At 43.9% G+C, this 9,737-nt stretch overlaps 2 long non-coding RNA genes across 2 annotated transcripts in view; one reads left to right on the top strand and one right to left on the bottom strand.

Annotated features, from left to right (window-relative positions):
* LOC106725910 overlaps window positions 1-1,440 on the top strand; it is a 20,086-nt gene extending 18,646 nt beyond the window's left edge. The window contains exon 3 of the long non-coding RNA XR_001361914.1: window positions 1,409-1,440. This is a non-coding gene — a long non-coding RNA (uncharacterized LOC106725910). The remainder of the gene's footprint in view (window positions 1-1,408) is intronic.
* Window positions 1-9,737, bottom strand: part of LOC102250412 — a 179,053-nt gene that overhangs the window by 105,871 nt on the left and 63,445 nt on the right. The window lies entirely within an intron of this gene.

Here is a 9,737-nt window from a genome sequence, read left to right on the forward strand (position 1 = left end):
GGAGAAGGTAGAGGAGGACAGAAGCATGGGCAACGGCCTGGAGTTCACTGATCCAAGATTCTGGGAAAACTCTAGTGTGGCTAAAATGTAGTGAGTGATGGGGGGGGAGAAGAAGAAAATGAAGCTGAGGGAGGAGGAGTAGACTAGGGCCAGGATGTGAAGTGCTTTCAGGCCAAGATTAGCGTTTAGATAAACTATAACTCAAAGAGTCAAGTATAATTCAAAGAGTCAAGGGATAATAAGGGCTTTAGATAAGATGTGATTCATATTTTGAAAAAATCACTGATTTCTAAGAAGAAATAAACTAAGGCGATAACGAAGCCATAAAGACCAGGTAAGATTATTGAAATAATCCAGGAGAGGGGGGGCAATTTAAATTAGCATGGTAACAATGGAAATACAGAAAGGTAAGTAAAAATAAGCTAGTTTTTCCAAACTTACTTACCTCCTCTTCTGGTGACCTTTCTCTCTTCTAAAAGTATCCTATATAATAAAACCCTAATATGCAAATCTACAAAACAACAGGTGGAATGACCAATAGCTATGATGCACACTGACCACCAGGGGGAAGACACTCAACGCAGGAGCTGCCCCCTGGTGGTCAGTGAGCTCCAACAGGGCTCCCAGTGTGCTCCCAGAAGCCGGGCTCATGGCTGGTGAGCACAGTGGCAGTTGTGGAAGCCTCTCCTGCCTCCACTGCAGGCAGGCGGTAAGGAGCGAGGGGTCCCAGACTGCGAGAGCCCCAGACTGTGAGAGGGATGTCTGACTGATGGCTTAGGACTGATCTCCAGGCAGATTGGGCCTAGCTGGCAGGTGGACATCCCCTGAGGGGTCCCGGACTGCGAGAGGGTGCAGGCTGGCCGGAGGACCACCCCCCCTCTAGTGCACAATTTTTGTGCACCGGGCCTCTAATATATAATATATATATATATATAAAAAATACCCCATCAAAACACATATGCACATTTATAGCAGACCCTTACCCCTTCATTAACTGTGATGAGAATGCAATAAATATGGTGCATACTCAGTGCCATACTAAGAATTCCAATGCATTACCAGTTCAAGAAAAGGAAATTAGGAGTAAATGCTCACATTTACTCAGCATCATCTATATGACAAACATTGTGCTGGGTACTTTCACATTTGTTGACTTGTATACTGCTATGGATTGAATGTGTGTGCTTCTCCCTCCCCCCAACTCATATGTTGAAATCTGAATCCCCAATGGGATGGTATTAGGAGGTGGGGAATCTGGGAGGTAATTAGGTTATAAAATTGGAGTCATGAATGGAATAGTGCCCTTCATAAAGAGGTGACAGACAGCGCCTTCCACCTTGTGAGGACACAGCAAGAAAGTGGATTTACAAATAGAAAGTGGGTTCTCACCAGACACCAAACCTGCCAGCACCTTGACCGTGGACTTCCAGCTTTCAGGATTATAAGAATAAATTTCTGTAGTGTATAAGCCGCTCACTCAGTCTATAATACTTTCACTGTAGCAGCCTGAATGGACTAAGATATATACAAAATTGGATATTACTATTCCCATTTTTATAAGTCAGAAAACTGAAGCTTGAAAAGGCTAAATAATTACTTTATTGTAGTCTCACAGCTATTTTGAATAGCAGAAATAAAACTGAGTTCAAAGCTATATAATTCCAGAAATCATGTTTTTCCCACTGCACCGTTTATTAAAGCTGCGTGGCATTTTAATAACAAAGGCCAGGAAGAGTAATCCAAAGGAACGACTCTGTAATGGTAAAGTTTCAGACTTTAAAACACCTGGATGAAGGCAGGTACCTTTCAGCATAAGTCTTCAGAGCCTCTGAGATCAAAGCACTTAGTACAGGCACCCCCTTAACCTAGTCTGCCTGTGACTAATCACAGGCTCAGCTCTATGCACAGGAGATGGAGGCAGTGACATCTAAGAGCAACCACAAGGGTGGGGGAGGGGGTTGGCACACAACCTCCAAAAGCAGTGACAGTAGAGTTCACCTCAGGTTTGCTTGGGCAGCAACTGCCTTGAATGATTCTGCAGCGTCTTACGTGGGGTTTCACTACCAGTCAGATCTGATCTACAGTCAGATCTGATCTAGCCCCCACCTCCGTAAACAACATCACAGTCTTGTGGGGAGGGAAAGAGAAAGGGTGTAAAAGCCTCACCAATCCTGGGCTGCTTCTTGCTTTGACAGTGACTTTGTCCAATCACCATGAACAAATGTCTTTGGGGCAGTCACATGACCAAGGACACTACATCCTGGGGACCCAGGGAAGAGGGATGTATCAGCTAGGGTTTGATCAGACAAGTAGAGCTGTTCTGAGTGATATAGAGGAAGGGATTTGTTATAAAGATTGGACTTTACACAGCTGGGAGCTGGCAGTGCCAATGGCAGGCTGTTGCCTCTGCATCCAGTGGGGACCTGAGGTTGCTGTGGGGCTAGCAGCTGTGGAATCAGGAAAGGACATGGGATCTAAAGTGGGGGAGCAACACAAGGCATGGAAACACTGGAACCATGAGCACAGGCCAGAATCTGTGTGAGCCATTAGATCAGCGTGAGCGAAGGGGCCCACGTGGCACCCTCCCCCAGGATGCAGAGTTGCTGCTGCTTTCCCTCTGCCTTTCCCAATCTCAAGCGAGTTCCCCTGGTGGCCAGCCCTGATTGGAACCATACAGGCAAGAGGGTTCTGGGAAACACTGCCAGCTTAGCTAGGTTGACGCAGTGTACGATTTCGAGGGGAAAGCCCTGGAGACAAGTAATTGGATAAACTAAAGGTTTTATGACATGGGCAGGTTGCACTGTGGGCTTGAATCCCTATTCAAACCCACAGCACAACCCTGGTCAGGTCCTTCTACAAGAAACACTTGGAATTTAGGCATGGAGTGGGTTACAGCTGGGAATCAGTAAACTATTAGTGAGTGTGCTGATGTGTTAGCACTGTCCTCAGCATCACTGAATGGGTACACAGAGCTTCAAGATAAGAAAGACATGGTGCCACATCTGCATTTATACACAGTGCACCCCCAGGTGACTGAGGAGACTGTCAAAGGCTACCTGATGTTTGGCTGGTAGAACTGGCATTAGCATTGTTAGATCCAAGTTCAAATTTAGCATTACCCTTGCTAGCTGTATGATTTGGGGCAATTTATTTACTAGTAATTGCTCTGAGCCTCCATTTCCTGATTTAAAAAATAGAGGTAATAATAATTGTTTTATAAGTTGATTAATAGCAGAAAAGGAGATCATATATGTGAAGCAGGGCACATAGTAGGTACTCAACAAATGGAAATGGTAGGCATTTCTATTTTTATAGTCATCATCATCACCACCGTTCCTTCTTAGACCCAAAGCCTAGTGAGTAAACATGTGGCTTTAGTGTCACCCACTAATTTGCAAAATACATTTAAGTGCCAATCACTTAAAGAATCAGTGGCATGAATAAGCCAGTGTGTTTCACCTATTGATTTGCTTATTCAATAAATGATAAGGGCCTACTAGCATGCAAGACTCTGGTGGCCAAAACATGTTATGAGCCTCAAATGACTAGTGAAAACAATGTTCTTATGAGTTAAAGTTCAGTTCAGCAAACATGTCCTGGGGCTTCCTAGAGAGCTTGAAAGGAGGGAAATACCACTGTGGCTTTTAGTGGTCAAGGAAGGTTTCAGAGAGCAAGTGGCATTCAGGTTCAGCTTTGAATAAAGCTGAACACAGGAGGCAGGAGACGTCACTTCTGGAGCGGGGCACAAGCTGGGCATTGGGCTGGAGGCTGAAAAGCTCCTGATGTGGTCAGAAGGGAGTGAGGAGAGCAGAGTGGCTTTGTCAGATAATAAATAGGACAAGAAACAGTGCTCTGAATGCCAAGATCAGGGGTTCAGATTCTGTCTCACGGGCATCAGAGAGTCACTGAAGGTCATCCAGAGATGGAACACAATGAAAGCCAAGTTTCAGAAAAACTAACGTGGTGAACATCTATGTACTACATTTGAATTGGGGAGAGACTGAAAAAACACAGGCCAGTTGGAAATCCTGTCACAGAAATTCAGGAAGTACAGAGAGGTCTGAGCTGAGGTGATGAGAAGGCAAAGAGGAATGCCAGAAATATTTGAAGGAAAGAAGCAGTAGTTCTCAGTGCCTGCTTGCATGTAAAGAGCAAGGAGAGATGCTAAAGATGAGCCAAGATCCCAAGCCTGAGCAGCATGAAGAGCAACAGGGAAGCTGGGGGTGAGGAGTGGGAGAGGAAGAGGCTGTGTTCCATGTGGGAAGTCGAAACAAAGATCTGGGATAACCTCCCTGTGGGCTGGTGGAGAGCAGAGTGGCTGAGTGTGAGAGAAGGGGTGACTGGACTTGGGAAAAGAGTGGTAGGAGGTTCCAGAGAAAGAACAGGCACAGACTTAGCCACCCATGAACAAATAGAAAGCAACTCGTTGCTCATGGGAAACAGCAAAGATCTCCCAATCCCTGTAATTGTTTGAGATCCAATGATGCTCATTTCTACAAGAGCAGAATCATTTTGCAGACCTATTTAATGGCTAAAGACAAAAGAAAACGCAGACCTTCCCAAGCAAGAGAGGCAATTATTCACTCAGGAAAAGTTCAGTTAGGGTCCACATTGTGGTCATGATGGCTACAGTCAGGGTCTCCAGAATCAGGTGAAGAGTGACAATGAAGAGACTTTAAAGCAGTGGTTCTCAACCTGTGGGTCGCGACCATAGGAAAACACATATAGCATATCAGATATTTACATTACGACTCATAACAGTAGCAAAATTACAGTTATGGAGTAGCAACGAAAAATAATTTTATGGTTGGGGGTCACCACAACATGAGGAACTGTATTAAAGGGTCACGGCATTAGGAAGGTTGAGAACCACTGGAAGAGATAGGCATCAAGGATCAGCCACAGTGGTGACTATTACCCTCCTCCACCTGAAGGAGGGGAGAGGGAATAATATTTATTACCCAGAGCCCACTGAGGACTACAGGGGTGTAAGAGGCTTTCCCATCAGAGCTGTAGGAGAACCCAGCTCCTGCCTGAACCTCTAATGTCAAGAACAAAACAAAGCATTAAACACCCCAACTTTTCTCTCCTCTTACCTTCCCGTTTCCAATCGGCAGGTCTCATTGGCCAAACCCAACCAGAAGCCACAAGATAAGGAAGTCTAGCTAATGCGATCTGGAGTCGTGAGTCTCCCAAAGCACAGAGCAGGGCAGAAGAGGGCAGAGCATAGATCTTGGGGACAAAATTAAGAATAATCAGAATAGTAATCCATTTTAGTTCCTTAGTTCAATATCCTCCTCTGAGCAGAAGTAAACATGATTACTTTTTACCAATAGCACACATTTATATAGCATTTTATACTCCATAAAGTGTTTTCTTATAGATTACCCATTAAGCTACAGAGGATCCCTGTGACAAGTTATTACTCTGTGATTTAGAACATGTTATTCAGGTCAATTTAACTTTGAAACCCAGAGAAATTGTGTGACCTTATCCAGAGTTAAGGTCATACAACAAGTGAATTGTGAAGTTCACATGAGAAAGGAGGTCCTCTGACTCCTGATCCAGTGCTCCTCCTCTGGGTAAAATTAACGTAGCTGGGAAGGCACCTTTACTGTGAAAGGCATTGGACAGAGCTGTCCTGAAGGTGGCAGGCCTGTGGCCCTGGCCTGGCTGGGTGCTCAGGGCCTTCCTGAGTTGTTTTCAATAAGCAAATATTCCTGACACTTCAATTATCCCAGTGCAAACAATGAACACTCTGTGCAAGAAGCTTCATAAATTTCATTCAGTTGGATACAATGAGAATAATATAAGTCAGAGCTTTGTGTGTATTCGCTAAAAAAAATAAAAAATAAAAAATCACCCAACAAAACAGAGATTGTTGTAATAAAACATCCAAACTAGAAAAAAGAGGCAACACAGGCCCTGTGTTTCATGAACCCGGCTCGGATTCTTTCATCACATCACCGTGTCTCAGTGCAGAAAGCGCCTTCCTCAGGAGCCCCATGCCTCCCGTTCTCCTGCAAATCAAAGCAAGGCCTTCAGATGTGTGGACAACTCCAAAATTGTTCTTGATGAGGTATATTTTTTAACTTTTCTATCACTGGTGTCATCATTTCTATATATACCCTCCCAAGCCACTTCCTCTACTCCACTGTTATGAATTAAATTGTGTGTCTCCCCAGAAAGATAGGTTGAGGCCCTAATCCTCAGTTCCTCAGAATGCGCCTTAATTGGAAATCACGCCCTTACACATGTAATCACATTAAAGTGGTGTCATTAGGCTGGGCCCTAATCCAATGTGATTGGTGTCCTTAAAGGGGGGAAATATGGGCACAGAAACAGACACCGAGAGGAAAGATGCTGTGAAGAGACGGGAAGAAGACGGCTATCTACAAGTCAAGGAACACCTGAGGCCCAGAACAGATCCTTCCTTGGTGCTTTCAGAGTGTGTTCACATCCCTAAGAGGTAGCCAGGAAAATGGCAGCTATTTTCTTGGCAAAACTCAAGGTTTTCTATAAAAATGTCCATAGTGTTAGAACATTTTATATAGATTAAATATTGCTCTTCTCTACCACCTCTGAAGAATAGTTCTAGTGACATTAGTCACTAGATTAATGGATTAGTCCTAGTGACAGTGTCTGATGTGTTGATGCTTGACTTAATGAGGACACTTTTGGCTACAAGTAACAGAAAATCCATATCAAAGTGATGTAAAAAATGAAGGTAACTTCTTGGCTCCCATATTTGAAAATGAAGTTGTAGTCTAGGCTTTAGGCATGTTTTGATCAAGACTTTACTTTCTCTGTGGTTCTCTCAATCTTGCCTCTTTCTTGTGTTGATGCTGTCCGCAGGCTGGTCTCTCTCGTGGTAGCAAAAAGATTGCAGTGGCTCCAGTGCGCATGTCTGAACCCAACACATCCCAGAGGAACAATGCTCTTGCACCGCAGAATCCCCAGCAAAAGTCCTGGAGGTGGTGCTGATTGCACCATCCCTAACCAGTACTAGGGAAAGCCAAGTGCTGATTGGCTCATGCTTGGCTTGTATGGACCCCGGGGTTCCCTGCTGGCTTACACCACTCAGGGCCTATTTGTGGAGCTGGAGGTGAGTGACCAAACAACCAGGCCACTAGCAGATGGAAGACAAGTAAAATGGGTATTGAGAAATCATCACAATATCCAGTCCAATACTAAACCTAATTTATGTATTTTAACCTTAACATAAAATCTTACCATATCAACGTTGTACAAATCTGACTTAGAAAAACATGAGCTTGAGCTATGACCATCTGCTAGAATGTGGAATCCAGAATATGAAGGTTTCCTTTCATATCTTAGGAGGGGTTGTAGGTAGAAGAGGTAAGACTGTATTTATTTTCTTTATCAGGCATTGGTCCGGTTACTATGGCTACATAAGAAGTTATCTCAAACCTAGTGTCTTAAAATAACAATAATTACTTATTATCTCCCATGGTCTCTGCTGCTCAGAAATTCGGATCCTGGGTAATTGAGCATGTCAGGCTCCGAGTCTCGCCTGTGGTTGCAGGTATTGGATGGCTGTGGCTGAGGCCATCTCAAAGGCTTCTTCACTCAGCCATGTGGCAACTGATCTGGGACAATCTCGAACAACCCAACAGCCCAGGCTCCTTGGCCATCCCTCTCTGTTCCTGTGTTCTCTTTTTCTGTGATCTCTCCAGTGTAGTGGCTTCAGGGTAGGGCTCCCAAAGTGTGTGTGTGTGTGTGTGTGTGTGTGTGTGTATGTACATATTCATACATACAAAGAGAGAGACAGAGACAGATAGGAAGACCAGTATCACCTTAATACTGGTCTATGACCGAGCCCCAAAAGCCAGTAGCTATACCTTTGCAGTCACAAAGGCAGTCACAAAGTCCCACTAGGTTCAAGGGAAGGGGAAAGGGACCTCACCCCTCAATATAGAGTGGCAAGTTCTTGAAGAGCATACAAAACCAGAAAATTGCTATGTCTGTGTGACAAATACTGCTACACTCAGAGCAGTTGTACACCACAGAGCAGCGATTTTCAACCGGTGTGCCCTGGCCACCAGTGTGCTGCAATAATTTTTAAAACATGCAATACCTGATATTTAGTCAGGGGCCCTGACCTTTTTTCCCTGATTGTAAAAAATGACAACAGCCAACACAACATTAGCCATCCAATGTGAATGAATCAAAATTATTCCTATTTTTTTGTTAGATCGGCAAAAATTATAATTATTTTTGGTTTGCCCTACTAATTATTTTAGTAATTAGTTTACGTGTGCCATGAGATGAAAAGGGTAGAAAATCGCTACCCTAGAATCTTCTAAGTACATTACAGACATGAACTAATTTAATGAGTTGGGTATCAGTCTTACTTTTACAGATGGCAGACGCTGTCTGCGTCTCACCCATATCTCCTTGGTCCTCACTATTTCAGGGTCCATTAGCTCAACTTCTAAATGTCAGAACTTGGCCTGAGAGCTTCTGCCTGCTGTTCTGGCATGCCAGATGTGTTGGGGAATAAATGTGCTCTAGGAGCAGCCATCAACTCATAATTGACGGGAATTATAGAAATATCCTGGCTCCCGTAGCCCTTGGTGGCAGGGTGGAGATTTAACTCTAGGGCACCTGTCTACCATGATCCCCAGAGGTCCCAGGGGGAGTAAGCTCCAGTGGCCCACACCTTGATCAGCTGTCTTCCTTTCCCTGTCATTTTCCTGCCACCATACTGGTGTTTCCTGCACCTTCCAAATAAACCACTTGGATTTGAAGCTTTCTTAGGGAACTCAAACTAAGACTTTCAACTGGCGCAAGAGCACTAAGCTAGGATTTTGAACCCAGATAACAACTGCCTGCTGGTAGCTTTGAGAAGTCCTTTCTCAGCACCTCAAACTATGTGACAGCGGAGAAAAAGCAGTGCAGAATGAAATGAAGAGCTCTGGGAGAAGAGCTGGGATACCTTCATTCTAGACCTGGGATGTTCTAAGGTTATGTCACCAAGTATTTATTGAGCTTCTCCTATGAGCCAGGCAGTGGGCTAACTGCTAGGAGACTTCAGTTCTCTAATTCTGGGATGGGCATAAAAATTCCTGGCCAAATTCTCTCTCAAGGCTGTGACGAAAATCATAGTGAGACTTTCAGGTGCCCTCTTCCAGTAAAAAACTCATTTGGTAGCACTTCTTCTGGGAACTCAACATGAACCATTAATGATGGGGTTAGAACAGTGATTTCGACCTTTTTCATCTCATGGCACACATAAACTAATTACTAAAGTTCTGCAGCATCCAAAAAAAAATGTATAATTTTTGCTGATTTGACCAAAAAATAGATATACTTTTGATTTATTCACACCCGATGGCTATTATTGTGTTAGCTGTTGTCATTCTTTTATTTAACAATCTAATATTTTTTAAAATTTCTTTATTTAAGGTATTACATATGTGTCCTTATTCCCCCAACCCTCCCACTCATGCCCTCACCCCCCTGTTGTCTGTGTCCATTGGTTAGCCTTATATGCATGCATACAAGTCCTTTGGTTGATCTCTCCCCCTTACCCCCACCCTCCTCTACCTCCCTCTGAAGTTTGACAGTCTGATTGATGCTTTACTGTCTCTGGATCTGTTTTTGTTCATCAGTTTATGTTGTTCATTATATTCCATAAATGAGTGAGATCCTGTGATATTTATCTTTCTCTGACTGGCTTATTTCACTTAGCATAATGCTCTCCAGTTCCATCC

Source organism: Myotis brandtii, unplaced genomic scaffold, assembly GCF_000412655.1.
Source record: "Myotis brandtii unplaced genomic scaffold, ASM41265v1 scaffold196, whole genome shotgun sequence".
Taxonomy (NCBI): Eukaryota; Metazoa; Chordata; class Mammalia; order Chiroptera; family Vespertilionidae; genus Myotis; species Myotis brandtii.